Source organism: Bombyx mori, chromosome 18 (assembly GCF_030269925.1).
Source record: "Bombyx mori chromosome 18, ASM3026992v2".
Taxonomy (NCBI): Eukaryota; Metazoa; Arthropoda; class Insecta; order Lepidoptera; family Bombycidae; genus Bombyx; species Bombyx mori.
In genome coordinates this window covers 1,396,407-1,411,923 of record NC_085124.1, presented here as the reverse complement: position 1 = coordinate 1,411,923, position 15,517 = coordinate 1,396,407, and the positions used below count along the sequence as shown (strand labels likewise).

Genomic DNA, 15,517 nt, shown 5'->3' with positions numbered 1-15,517 from the left:
ATCCGGCGAGAAACTCAGTGGGCTGTGTCTGAGAGTTGATTTACTCGTCGAGCCCTTCGTCGCAAGCGACGGGTTCGACGAGAACGGTGACCGGTGCTTGAAGCACCTAAAAGCACCGTTAGTGGATCGGGAGGATCCGAGATGACATGTTTTGGGCGACGCCGACTGCTTTCCATTCTGTCCGCAGGATCGGGAATGTAGTTACCGGCGGCCACGATGAGAGGGTTCTCGTGTCGTGCCGCTTTATCGAAGTGGCGCATCGACGCCGACTGCAAATACTTACTGACGGACTCTAAGTCCAGGTCGTCATGGAGGTCGACGTTCCTGACGAACCACGGGGCTCCGACGGCTATCAAACACAAGTTTTTGCATTGTGCACGGGTTCAAGTCTAGTCATTTGGCATATGAGTCAACCGCTGATATGTTAAAATACATATGAACAGATTGACAATCGGCCTTCGGCTTCATATATTTTTCACCCCTTTTTTTCAATGAAATTAAAAACTTGTCCCGACGATGTCGTCGTGGCCTAAAGGATAAGACATCCGGTGCATTCGTGTGTAGCGATGCACCGGTGTTCGAATACCGCAGGCGGGTACCAATTTTTCTAATGAAATACGTACTCAACAAATGTTCACGATTGACTTCCGCGGTGAAGGAATAACATCGTGTAATAAAAATCAAACCCGCAGAATTATAATTTGCGTAATCACTGGTGGTAGGACCTCTTGGGAGTCCGCACGGGTAGGTACCACCACCCCGCCTATTTCCGCCGTGAAGCAGTAATGCGTTTCGGTTCGAAGGGTGGAGTAGCCGTTGTAACTATACTGAGACCTTAGAACTTATATCTCCAGGTGGGTGGCGCATTTACGTTGTAGATGTCTATGGGCTCCAGTAACCACTTAACACCAGGTGGACTGTGAGCTCGTCCACCCATCTAAGCAATAATTCAGATCGAAACGCATTACTGCTTCACGGCAGAAATAGGCAGGGAGGTAGTACCTACCCGCGCGGACTCACAAGAGGTCCTACCACCAGTAATTACGCAAATTATAATTTTGCGGGTTTGATTTTTATTACACGATGTTATTCCTTCACCGTGGAAGTCAATCGTGAACATTTGTTGAGTACGTAATTCATTAGAAAAAATTGGTACCCGCCTGAGATTCGAACACAGGTGCATCACTCAACACGAATGCACCGGTCGTCTTATCTCTTAGGCCACGACGACTACATGACTTCTTGTATTTAATGAACGTTGTTAATACTTTGCTGAAATTTTCGAAGACTGACCCCCCTTGTCCTGACTACCTCCCTGCAATTGTACTCGCACCAAGTAATATTGTCACCGAGCGACTGGATGGCTTGTATTGGAATTTCTGTTTGTACTGCTTCTATTGACTGTTATGTTACATATTAGAAAATATTATGGATTCAAGTCAGCAGTTCTCATCTGCATGTTTGGGAATTTGTTGTTATTTGAAATTTGTTTTTCAATTTGTAATTGAGTTTATCAAATAAACCTTTGTTATTGACATTTGTTTTGATTGTCGCTTAAAGAAACAAAGCATGATTGAGCTTATAACATGATTTCAATATGCACAATATTATAAATGTGTGGTTGTTTTTCGGTCTCCCTCAAAACTGCTGGGACTTTAAATAATACTAGTGGTCCAGCAGTAGTCGAAATTCGACTATAATTAATCGAAATTATAAGTTTGAACATTATTATGGTTATTGTGAAAGATGCTTCTATAATCACAGATTTCGCGAAGACTACACTTTAGACAAATAATATTATAGATAAACAATATTAACCTATTCTTAATTTGACCATAGACTTTAAGCAATAATAAAAGTTTGACAATAAACAAAGATTATACATATGTGCGTGTTAAATACACGGTAGTGTGTGTAATGTTTTTATTTATTGATTTAATGTATTATTAATGCATATTTTTTTTAAATATTATCATTCTGTACTCCTTCTCTATATTCTTTATGAGTGTGGGAAATTTCATACTCCTCCGTCCGCACAATTTTCATAAAAAGGGGTACAAAGTTTTTGCTTTACGCATTAATATATAGAAATCTTAAAACTGGTCCTTTATGTCCTGAAAATAAGAGCTATTTTGGAATTACGAAATTTGCGTACACGAAACAAAGATTAAAACAATTTTTACCGTGTAATCTCTCATTTATGATTATCGTTTTATTATTTCCAACTTCACGAATACTTTATAGTTATCATGGTAGCAGACGATAAAGGTGTAATTCGTTAATATTTAAATATTGCGCACAATCCCTTCTAATTTATTAAGTGCGTTTCTTCATAATCAGATTTCTTTTTACAGAAAAATACCTAATGGTATCTTGCGAACCGGCAGTTTTCCGGACCTTTTTACGATAAAAGGATCCCAAGTATAAGATTAGTGCCAACCAAACGATCAAATCGTGAGCCTAGTTTTAATTACGTCCACGGAACGACTCATAAAATCCGAAGAGAAAAAGATGCTAAAAGTGAAACCATATTGACCGTAGCGATTTCTTATATAAATTCTGCGAGTAGTTTTTGACGTGACAACGTCTTATAATTCGATGGAGTTGGCTGCACGCACGAAAAAACATGACTCATGCGGCGTTACCTCGCTCTGAGGCGTTCCATTTAAGGCTTGAAGTGCAAGCGAGAGCGCGCAACGAGCAACAAAGAGGCACAATCGGCCTCCGCGTTCGGCAGCGTTCGACATCTGTCTCTCTCCTACTTGAGTGAGCGATGCATCCGCATGGACAGCTGCTATACAATAATACATTTACATGTTTTCGTCAAGTATGAAGTTCAGTGAAAAGTGAATGTGGTGTCAATTGTTTATTGCAACGATAATTGAAAAATAAAATCATTCGATCAGTATTTTCTTATGACGTTGTCACGTTCAACTATCGTCAGTAAACCGACTTTACAGACAACCGATTTTGTGTTAATAATAACATTTCAAATTTATCGAAGCTTCGTACTTACCTCAGAATAATATATTAGGTTCAATTCTGAGCTCGCTTGTAACAGTAAACCAGTCATCTCTGACTACAATTTACCCTTAATGTCACTGTCTTGCGAATCTCGTATAGGGTCTCGTGTGCCGATATTTCATACTGATTTTGAAACTCTCCATTTTTGGGCCAATATTAAATGACTTTATCAACTTATTTACGGTACAATTAATATTTAACACGAGTAATGAGGCTGCCGGGAAAAACAAGGAAAAACAAAACAAATATACTGGTGGTAGGACCTCTTGTGAGTCCGCACGGGTAGGTACCACCGCCTGGCTATTTCTGCCGAGAAGCAGTAATGCGTTTCGGTTTGAAGGGTGAGGCAGCCGTTGTAACTTTACTGAGACCTTAGGACTTATATCTCAAGGTGGGTGGCGCATTTACGTTGTAGGTGTCTATGGGCTCCAGTAACCACTTAAAATCAGGTGGGCTGTCAGCTCGTCCACCTATCTAATCAATAAAATAAGAAATCCTTTCCTTTGTCGTATCACTCTTGTCAGAGCGGTCGTGGTCATCATTTAGTATCATTGCTGTGGGCAGATGTTATGTGCATTGGCCACTTCTTCCGGTTTATGATGAGTCTGGAACACTCATGCAAACAACCACCAACTGCCGACTTGACTTGGTCGATCCATCGCATGGGCAACCTTCCACGCGGTCTGGTGCCTTTTAATTTGCGCTGAACGACAAGGCGCTCTATGGAGTCATTTCCTCGCCGGGAGATATGTCCAAAAGATGATAAAACAAATATACCAAACATAAATTGTGCTGTTCTTGGAACTGCATGAATGGCATTGATTTTAGAAAGATTATTCTTAATAAAGATAAGTAATTATATTTATTTTTATTATTTATAATTATATTTCTCTATTGGATAAAGATTTCGACTGAAATTAGGATAATAGATAAAATCTGGTGGATACTGGTGGTATTTCTGCCGTGAAGCCGTTGTAACTATACTGAGATCTTAGAACTTATATCTCAAGGTGGGTGGCGCATTTACGTTGTAGATATCTATGGGCTCCGGTAACCACTTAACACCAGGTGGGCTGTGAGCTCGTCCACTCATGAGTTTATCGCCACATCAGTGGGTCACAATTTCGATCGAGTTGGAGATTCAGCCAATCTGCTAGGCCTAGTGTCAACAGGTCCGTCCAAGTTCCTACCAAACTGTGCTAAGCTGAAATAGCCTCTTAGGCCATCAGCGATAAGGTGAGGAAAAAAATCGATAAAATGATTTTTTTTCTTGGTGTGCGTACATAAAATAAGTCTTACGCTAAATCAAGCTGTCTCGGCAATAAAGTAAAGCCGCTTATGGCTTACATAATTCTCCAGAGGCTTAATAATTGGCCTTCAATTAAGCTTTCTTCGGGTGTTAAAGGTACAGGTAAAAGCTTTCGGTAATAAATAATACGGAATTACGTGTTACATTTGAATGATCGTATAACTAAGTATAAATAAATGGTTTAAGTAATGAATTGAATTACTGCTTTACAGCATTTGCCGTATTTTCGTATTTTTTTTCTTTCTTTTATGCAGTATTATTGGTGAGTATATGGCCTATCTGATGGCATTATTAATTGTTGGTCTAGGATATTAGGTACAGGAATAGCCTAGCTACTATATAGCACTACCAACTCTCTATCCGTCGTCCGAAGGAGATATTTTAGTCGCTCAGTCGATTTTAATAACGGCGAGATGATATATGGCAAAAATGGAAGAAATTCGTGGTTCTTGGTAGTAAAAAGGAACGCTGAACCAGTAAAAGGCGGTGGAACAATAATAACGTAATGAAATATTGAATATGATTGAAATAATGAACGAAACGAAATGAATATTAAATTTCATATTGGCCTTTTTTAAATTCTCATCATCATCTTCATCAATATAGGTTAGCAGTGGACAGTGGACAGGCTGGACAGGAGAGAGAGAGGTCTATGCCTCTCTCCTCTCTATCCTCTCTCTCTCTCTCTCTCTTTCTCTCTCTCTCTCTCTTTCTCTTTCTCTCTCTCTCTCTATCATAAATCTTTTTGAAGCCTATAATCATTATAGTGTATATTGAACATCGGAGTAAGCGTGGCCATGTTTTAAATTTTACAATAAATACTAGGACAAAAGCATCATACAAATATTATGGGAGTAAGATTTTCATGCGAAATACGATAGGTAAGTCCAATAGCGTTTCTCAAGCACGTGGTAAGGGTTCTCATCGTTCATCTTTCGTCCTTTTTGTGCTCCTCAAAGGAATGTTAAAAAAATCTGCTAGACACTTCAAGTACCATTATTAAATCGGCGATCCGGAAGTTTGAGAAACAGGGCAAAATTCGTGACAAATATGACACGTTATAACTGTATTCGAGTTAGCAAAGCAAAAATCGAGATACTATAATTTAGGAATCTAAGTTACACTTTAATGGTTTCACGTACCTATCTCAAATTCATGAGTCAATGTACACGGAGCTAAACAACCGTGTCAATGAACTCTAGAGTTAATGGACGCAGTATGCAATGAAGGAGTTGGTTTTTTTATATAGCTTATATGATTGAGCAAGCTCACGACCTGGTGTTAAGTGGTAACCGCAGTCCATGGACATCTACAACGAAAATGCCGCCACCCACCTCGAAACATGAGTTCTAAGGTCTCAGTTTTACATTATAACGGCTGCCACACCCTTCAAACCGAAACGCATTACTGCTTCACAGCAGAATTAGGTGGGGTAGTGGTACCTACCCGTATATATATACTCAATTTTCAATACAAGCGCTTCCGACACAAATATTTCTGTTTGTCGTATTAATAAAAACCGAATCTTGATAGTACAGGCCTTTGTGTAAAGGCATGTTATTCCTTTTCAGGCGTACGTTTCATCCGAAGTATAATGGCGGCGACTAAAATAGGATAAGTAAATATTACTTGCAAAAAATAACAAAAAGCGAATACATTCGGGTAGAAAACACACACATCAGGTGGGTGGCGCATTTACGTCGTAGATGTCCATGGGCTCCAGTAACCACTTAACATCAGGTGGGCTGTGAGTTCGTCCACCCATCTAAGCAATAAAAAAAATAAAAAAACATCTGGCCCCAAGCTAAGATTTCAATTACTGTAGGAAATATATCTTGCATACCTATGCAGATTTACCACAGGTAGGAATTAGGTACACGTATCGCGACGACCAGCAGAGTCTATCGAGAAACTTGTTATTCAGGGTAGGTTCAATGGTAAGAGATCTCGTGGACGAATCCCCATGCGCTGGACTGATCAGGTGAAAGACCTTACTGAAACCCCACTTAACGAGTGTGTGCGCCGGGCCTCGGTTCGCAATCTGTGGAAAACATCTATCAAGGCTTTAATAAGCAAGAATTCCACATGACCACAACTGCTCTGCCAAGAGCAACCGTTTATGATGATGAGGAATTAGGTAATATCAGAGAAAGCTACCGATATCTTTAAAGTAATAGGTGGGCATACTGTTATCAAATTGCAGCTTTAAAATACTCAATAATGACTTTGGCAATAAAAATATTCTGTCAGAGCCGTCTGTCTTATTCTTTAGGAAAATATATCATGGGTGTCTGTGTAAAGTTAGTTGTAACAAGATCCCAATTAAAATGGGCATACCGATCCCAGTGGATAATAAATAATCCAAACACAGTTTCAATCATTATTGAAAATTTAAGTTTAGCGTCAAAAACATCAAGTTATCGTTTGGTTATTGCCATATGATAGTGGAATTTGATAGTATGACGTCAAAGAGTGTCGATGTTTAATCTGTGATTACAAAGTGGAACCACTCAGCAATCATACTTATGATAATAAGCCTATATACAATCGCTTTAAAGTACTGAATCTACAGCTTTAAAATTAGCAGTGTAAAGTTCATTTTTGATTGTATAAATGAAAAACTAAATTGAAAAACGAAACACAAAAAGTATGAAAAGCCATGTAAAGTACAGCAATTATTTAAATGCCATGTATTTATTGGGGCATTTTGTCGAAAATTATAATGAAATAATAGTTATGTTCCAAATTCTCAATATTTTTTTTCACTTTAATGAGAATACGTCATGGGATTTCATTTTTATTTTTTATTTTCATCTAGATGACAAACAAACAGACCAAGATCTTATTTTAAATCCTGTTTAAAATTTCAAAATGTTACTTCTCAATTTTGTTGTTTCATGACATCAGAAGGACGATATCATCAATATTGTTAAGCTCACAATTCACTCAGCGGAAACACCGATATCTCATATTTATAAAAAATTTGTACCTATAACTAATTACAAATTATACCTTCATTGTGGAAATGGTTAACAAAGACAAGGTTTAATTCCGCACGTGTTTAATTATTACTTATTTCTATTCATTGTTTACATGACCGTATCAGACGTCGCGCTCATAAGGCCACATAGACTTTGGCAACGAAAAATAGACCCTTGATTTATATAGCTTGTCACTTTCAGAATTCAATTCAGATTTTTATTAAACGAAATATCGCCTTTCGAAACCACCTAATCAAAACATCCGAATCAAGAGACAAGGTGCTTCATCACGGTCATACGTGTCTTGCCTAGAATATCTCGCATATCAATATTGCACTTCTATAGAATTCATCTCACGTTGCCATCCATTAGTCTCCATGGAAACCGGTACCTCAATTTACATTTTGCGTACTTTGTGCATTGCTTCAATGAATAATCGGATTTAGAGTTTGCTATTCGCATTATGTTTTATCAATAATTCAATTTTGCCACTACCGGATCTAGCTAAGGGTCGTTATTTTCTTTGGACTTGATATTGCGAATTTAATATTTCTAAGCTCAAATTAAACACAGCGTTGTTCAATAAAAAAAGTTTTGTAACCTAATTGCTACCCGATTTATTCCTTGCGAATGTTAAAAATTGGCACCGACATGAATAATATGCTTTTGTTGTTGTACAGTTAATGGTAAACTGGGCGTGTTGGCATAGTTACCATTATTTTTAAAAGGTAGCTCAAAAATAATATACTAATCTCATATGAAGTCAGAAGAAATAAAATATAATTCTTCATACCAACAATTTTGTCTTCCACTATATAGACCTTTTAATCTCCCATAGCGACGTGTATATGGATTTTATCCAAATTACACGCTTCGGTGGTCGCGCCTGTAAGAGGGACAAATATTTTTGTGGGTGCCCGCTTTATTCGTGTTTCGAGTACTGTGGCATGGGGGCCATTTTGAACGTTGCTATTTTTTCAGGTTGTTTTTTTTTTTGAAACTTGTATCGTATTATTAGTGTTCGTAAGCGCTTGTGGTGACGACATACTAGTGGCCGGTGAAGCGAGGCTGGATTGAAACGTCATTTTTAGTGTTTTTGTTGAATTCACTTGAGCTAACGACTGAGATTTTGGAAATGCTAAATTTTTCCCAATGTGATTCCAGGAAATCGTACTTGGATCTTTACTAGCAGGATATAGTGATACATTCATTAATATTGACCTATTAATCTTTGTTAACCTGTAACCACAAATAATAATAAAATAAATAAATAAATGACCTTAGTCTGCACTATTCTTGTGTTGTAGCATCATTATTTTTCCAATGTACCCCTTTCTTTTTAAATTTGATAAGCGCTATATTTTGGACAACATTAAAATTTAAACTATTATAATTAAAAGGAATTGGCTGTTCTAAAAGCTTAAGAATGTATTGTTTGTGAACACTTTCCTTTTTTTTGTTTTTACGCCACGATTACGTCATTAATACAATGTAAAATCACTTTAGAAGAGCATATGACATACATAGATCTAATAATCCTAATTTAGTATTGGCTTAGAGACCAGACAAAAGGTGATATAAGTATGTATAGCTGTTAATAAGAATAAACTATTGCGAGCGTACTTGAGTCATAGCTGCTAGCTCCTTGTTATGTTTTTATTGCGGAAAAAGATGATCAAGCTGACGGCCTACGTGATGTTAAGTTTTTTTTTATTGATTAGATGGGTGGGCGAACTCGCAGCCCACCTGGTGTTAAGTGGTTACTGGAGCCTATAGATATCTAAAACGTTAATGCGCCACCTACCTTGAGATATAAGTTCTAAGGTCTCAGTATAGTAACAACCTCACCCTTCAAACCGAAACGCATTACTGCTTCACGGCAGAAATAGGCGGAGTGGTGGTACCTACCCGTACAGATTCACAAGAGTCCTACCACCAGTAAAAAGTGTTTAAGTGTTAAAGTAAGTGTTTAATACCTTGAGACACGAAGGTCTAAGTCTCAATTAAGTATGACGGCTATTTCATCTTTTAAGCTGGAACTTATTACTGATTAGCGACAAAAACTGGTAGGGTCGGAGCTCAGAAGATGGCGTTTAGAATCGTCTTCCAGAATATAAAAGATAGCTTCGTGCATATAAATTTGCGTATGTACTACTGCCTTTAAGTATTGTGGGCTCGCTCGGCTAGACACAATCGTACAAAGTCAACGTCACCCAAACCACGTCATTTCGGATCTATCCGATCCACTAACGGTGCTTTTAGGTACCACAAGCACCGGTCATCGTTCTCGTCGAACCCGTCGCCTGCGACGAAGAGCTCGACGAGTAAATTAACCTACAGACACAGCCCACTGAGTTTCTCGCCGCATCTTCTCAGTGGGTCGCGTTTCCGATCCGGTGGTAGATTCTGCGAAGCACGGCTCTTGCTAGGGTTCGTGTTAGCAACGTCGTCAGGTTTGAGCCCCGTGAGCTCACCTACTAGTTAAGGTCACGCTGAAACAGTCTTTCGGTTTGATGGGTCGCAAAGTCTTCTTACGATTAGAGGTTTTTTTTTTCGCGCCGGTGTCCGAACCTCCTGCGAGGTCCCAATGCAAGCATTTAAATGAAGCTGAGTTCGTTCGCCCAATTAACTTAAAAATTTGTGTAGCTATATAATTAAACAATACCTTTCCACCTGCCCAAAGACTTCAGGATATATACAGACTGGCATTAGTGAGGCTTCCACTTGTTCGCTTTAATCCCCATCCTTTTAAACTGAGACGTTGGGTACACAGTCTCGGAATTCATTAAACGAATCTAATCTAATTCATTATTCTTAAGGGAAATATTATACGAAAATAAATAAGAAAGAAAAAGAAAATTTGTGAAATTTTAATTACGAAAGGGTTTTGATTTAGAATTCTTTTGTTATTTTAACGTATTTTTGAGGAATTATAAAAAGTAATACCCAACGATAGGATTAAAACTTAAGATTCGGTGTAAACTGCAGACTTATTTGATATCACAAGTATATTCTATTTATATTGTTACTTAGAACGGTTGACCGAAACAGAGTTAATGCTTTTGAAATGTGGTGCTGGCGCCGCCTATTAAGGATTCCATGGACAGCCCACCGCACGAACATCTCGGTCCTACATCAGCTTAAAATGGAGAACGCTCAACGCCTGTCTGCCACCTGTCTGCAACGCATAATGCGCTACTTTGGTCACGTTGTCCGCAGAGGTGTAGACAACTTGGAACGTCTAATGGTCACTGGAAAAGTAGAAGGAAAACGTCTTTGAGGCCGGAGCCCCAAACGTTGGTCCGACCAGATCTCCGAGCAAACCAGCGGACCACTTAGCGCTGCACTACACCAGGCAACTGACCGGAACCGATGGAGGCTGACAGTCGACAAGCTAAAACGGAGTCACGATCCTCAGCAATGAGGGAGCGATGGAGAAGAAGAAGAAGAACGGTTGACGATCACAAGGTCCGCCAAGTGGTTACCAGACAACGACATAGCTGCCACCATGTCTCAGTTTTCCAGTACTCTACTCAAACCGATTAGCGTTACTGCTTCACGACAGAAGTAAGCGCTAGTATTTACAAAAATTATCATTTTTGTGGATTTGATTTTTAGCTGGCGGTGTTATTCCTTCACCGTGAAAGTCAATCGTGAACATTTGTCGAGTACGTATTTCATTAGAAAAATTGGTACCCGCCTGCGGGATTCGAACACCGGTGCATCGCTTCATACGAATGCACCGGACGTCTTATCCTTTAGGCCACGACGACTTGCAACTCCTATGTGCGGCTTCGCTGTAGGCATATTTTATATAAAAATATACTCCCGATGTATAATACTTTCTTCTGGATTGAACGGTCGAAGGTCACTTGAACGGTCGTTTGTTCTATTGTTGTCTTATGTGAGAACGGTCAATTCGTTCTTTTTCGTCTTTTGTCTGGTCTTTTTCGAAGTCAAAAAATGTACTGCCGTGCCGCTGGTCACGTACGCCCTCGTTCCATTTCTTTTCGAATTATTTTCAAATCTCTGTCTTAGTCTGTGTCTAGTCATTGTAGGTCTTATGTCCTGTCAAAGAGGTTGCACGCCACAACATGACTGAAATGCATCTTATGTTCATTTTCAATTAATTAATTAATATATTTACTGACTGGATTTAATGTAAATAATTTTGAATAATATTTGCACGCCGACCTGATAGAAACACACTGTTCTATAAAATAACTATCAGCAACTTTGTAAATCGTGTTTTAGCTAATAAAGTTTGATTAGATTTGATTGGTTATTCCCGTCAAGGCGGCAATATTTCACAATGATCGGCTGTAGTCTAGCTAAAACTTGAAAACGTCATAAACAAACGCGAGAAACACTTTCACTTATGGATGTATGGATATACAAATATTTAATGGTTATAGCTTTGTTTGCTTCTCTGCGTTCGTCCTTAATCACACGAAACTCTGTATAGTTATTTTTCACAGCTCAAGGAATTCGAAAAAACAAATTCTGAATCGCGCTGTGAGTAATTTCAAAATTTAATAAATAAACAAAATAAAAACGACAATCTGCGATCATATTGCCATTACAAGGCGGACGCTTCCAGGTTAGAACTGGTTCAAACGCGTATAGATTTTGCGGTTTGCCCTGAGGTTTTCGATTTATTTATTCATCTTTGAACTGCGAACATATCATTCATTGTCATCCGGCTCTAAATTAGGATTCCCCGTGTTGTGGGCACCAGAGACTGACATATTATATACCTTTATATATATGTTATATGATATAGTGATGACATATGGCACTGAGACGTGGTCGCTCACAATGGGCCTTATGAGAATGCTCAAGGTCACCCAAAGAGCAATGGAGAGGGCTACGCTCGGAGTTTCCCTGCGAGATCAAATCAGAAATGAGGAGATTCACAGGACAACCATGGTAACCGCCGTAGCCCAAAGGATTGCGACATTGAAGTGGCAGTGGGCAGGACACATTTGTCGCAGAACGGGTGGCCGTTGGGGCCAGAAATTTCTTGAGTGGCGACCGCGTACTGGAAGACATTGCGTCGGTAGGCCTCCCACAAGATGGGCCGACGATCTGTTGAGGTTCGTGGGGATCCGCTGGTCTTTGTGGCGAGGCTTAGGGGAGGCCTATGTCAAGCAGTGGACGTCCATGGGCTGATAAGAAGATAAAAAAAAACAGACAAAGAGCAATCAAATCTGGTCATCACACGAGCGTTTACCCGATGTGGGAATCGAACTCCCAACCCTCGGGGTAACCATTAAGGACACTAACTATTGTACCACCGAATCAGTAATTATAGTCAAGAGTATCAGACTACGAGTGTCATAGTATAAAACAAGGTCGCTTTCTCTGTCCCTATATCTGTCTGTCCCTATGTATGCTTAAATCGTTAAAACTATGCAACGGATATTGATGCGGTTTCTTTTAATAGATAGAGTGATTGAAGAGGAAGGTTTATATGTATAATAACATCCATTAAATAGTGGAAAAATCAATAATAAATTACAGTTTCCGAAGCGAAGCGAGGGCGGGTCGCTAGTAAAGACTAAAGAGAGCATTATTCTAAGTCACCCAATACATTTTGTGTATTAGATTTTCTATTTCCTTCTAACGTTTTGGAAAAACAACTGACTAATATATGAAGTACATGCAGGTCAAGGACTACTAGAAACCAGAGAAGAAAATGGTCTTTAACGATTTATCTTTGCCTATTTATGTTATTACATAGATGAATGACATTTTGAGAACGTTCATGTAGCGTTCAATAAATTCGCCTATGTTTTATTGTATACTTTATATACACATATATTGTTAGGTTCAGGTACAATTGGAATAAAATAAAAATTAAATTACCGAATTCGATTTAATACATATAATGTGAAAATTGATTTTATCTCAATTAATATTTACCTGGAGCCACTGCGTTCATCAACAGTGCGTTTCCAGAGATCTATTTTGCCGCGTACCATCCGGCTTTGGAATGAGCTCCCCTCCACGGTGTTTCCCGAGCGCTATGACATATCCTTCTTCAAACGAGGCTTGTGAAGAGTACTTAATGGTAGACAGCGGTTTGGCTTTGCCCCTGGCATTGCTGAAGTCCATGGGCGACGGTAACCACTCACCATCAGGTGGGCCGTATGCTCGTCTGCCTACAAGGGCAATAAAAAAAAATTTGATCGCACATCTCGGGATAAGCGGTGTGTGGCTATTTCTAATATGGTCCATAGGCTTCTGTTGTTGTTGTTATTGTTGTAGACCAAGGGTAAGGTTTGTAAGACCAAAGGTAAGGACCCGCTGGTACATAGGGCCTTCACAAGTCGTGGGCTCCTGTAATCACTTGCTATCAGAGAGGCTTCGGTCTTGTAACGTTTTATCATATTTATTCAAATTGAATTAATATTGTAAATTTAGCTAAAATATTTCTCTAATATCTTCATTGTTAGTTGATATTAAGTCAGCTAGTGAAAAATGCTAGGGCTATAGAGGTAAATTTAAAAGCACAAAAATCATTGGGAAACGTATTAATAAAACATATTAAAAAAAACTGTTATTAAAATTATTCAGAATTTTAACACAAGGTAAATTAAAATTAGAAAAGTTGTTCAAAAAAGTTTTCCGTTAGAATTACAATCTCCGAAGTTACGACGAAGAAAAAAATTATATATTTATACTTAAAAAACAAACTAACTTTGATTCAATTAATAAAACACATACCTATTTTATTGGGTCCCTCGTAAACACACACCCACTCACCAATTAATTGGTTAAAATTCAATTAATACGCACAACAATCACGTTACACACACCGTTCGCGAAGTTTCAGGTTTGCCGGGGCGGGCGGTTCGTCCTCACGAAGGGCGGGATTGGGACTGACTGAAGGCTACCTCGCAATACGCACAAGCGCAGTAAACTACATAGCTTACTCGCATTTAGTGAAGTTAAATTCAATTATAATTGGTTAATTAATTCAGCCTAACCGATAGAATGTTTTTGTTTTTAAGGTAATCGAATTAAACAATCGTTTTCCGAATTAAGTATTCCAAACGGCCGGCAATTAATGTTAGGTGAACAGAAATTTACACGAAACTTTTTGATATATATCGGGGAAAGCCGTCACGAGGGATATAGTTAGCAAATACGAAAGATTCTTCTGTCAATTAATGAAGTAATATTAACCACAACGCATTTTTTTTTTTTCTTAGATGGGCGGACTAGCTCACAGCCCACCTGGTGTTAAGTGGTTACTGGAGCCCATAGACATCCACAACGCAAATGCGCCACCCACCTTGAGATATATAAGTTCTAAGGTCTCAAGTATAGTTACAACGGCTGCCCCACCCTTCAAACCGAAACGCATTACTACTTCACGGCAGACATAGGCAAGGTGGTGGTACCCATCCGCGCATTTGCCTACTAGGGCTTTGTAATTGGCATTCTAAGTATTTACTGGTAAGGTGCGTTTCTTTTGAGACATTAGCAACCACCATCTTACGGCCATCCAGTTGTTAAGCATCTAACAGAGCATAGAGAGATTATAAGCGAAATGCCTAACCCTCCTTAAGATATGGGCAAAATACGGCTTAAATCCGTGAAGTCCTTCATCCATATAAGTAATAATTCGGAAAGATGACGGACAAGTAGAAGTAGCACTTCATAAAAATTCGATCAGCTGTTTTGGAAGTAGCATGCACATGATGGCAAGCAGGGTCACTGACATCGCCAGAGTCGTATTGCCAGGGTCTTTATACATAAAATTAGGACTTCGACTAAAGTTGATGACGGAATCCACGTTGTGATGATATCTGCGGAATCCGCTAATCATTTAACATCAGCTGGACTTAAGTTCACTGACAAAAACACCTTAGTTATGGCAACAAACACTGCAGCGTATTTTAAATATTGCGTAAAAACAATTAACTTTAAAACATTTACTGGTGGTAGGACGTCCTGTGAGTCCGCACGGGTAGGTACCACCACCCTGCCTATTTCTGCCGTGAAGTAGTAATGCGTTTCGGCTTGAAGGGTGGGACAGTCGTTGTAACTATACTGGGACCTTAGAACTCATCTCTCAAGTTGGGTGGCGATATTTACCATGTAGATGTCCATGGGCTCCAGTAAACACACCAGGTGGGCCGTGAGCTAAACCACCCACATAAGCAATAAAAAAGAACATATTCGTATACTTGGA

General features: G+C 39.0%; 1 protein-coding gene across 1 annotated transcript in view; it reads right to left on the bottom strand.

Annotated features, from left to right (window-relative positions):
- Positions 1–14,185, bottom strand: part of LOC101739021 (dopamine D2-like receptor) — a 210,250-nt gene extending 196,065 nt beyond the window's left edge. The window contains exon 1 of the mRNA XM_021347832.3: positions 14,044–14,185. The gene's annotated coding sequence lies outside the window, so the exon portion shown is untranslated. The remainder of the gene's footprint in view (positions 1–14,043) is intronic.
- Positions 14,186–15,517: the final 1,332 nt, after the last annotated feature.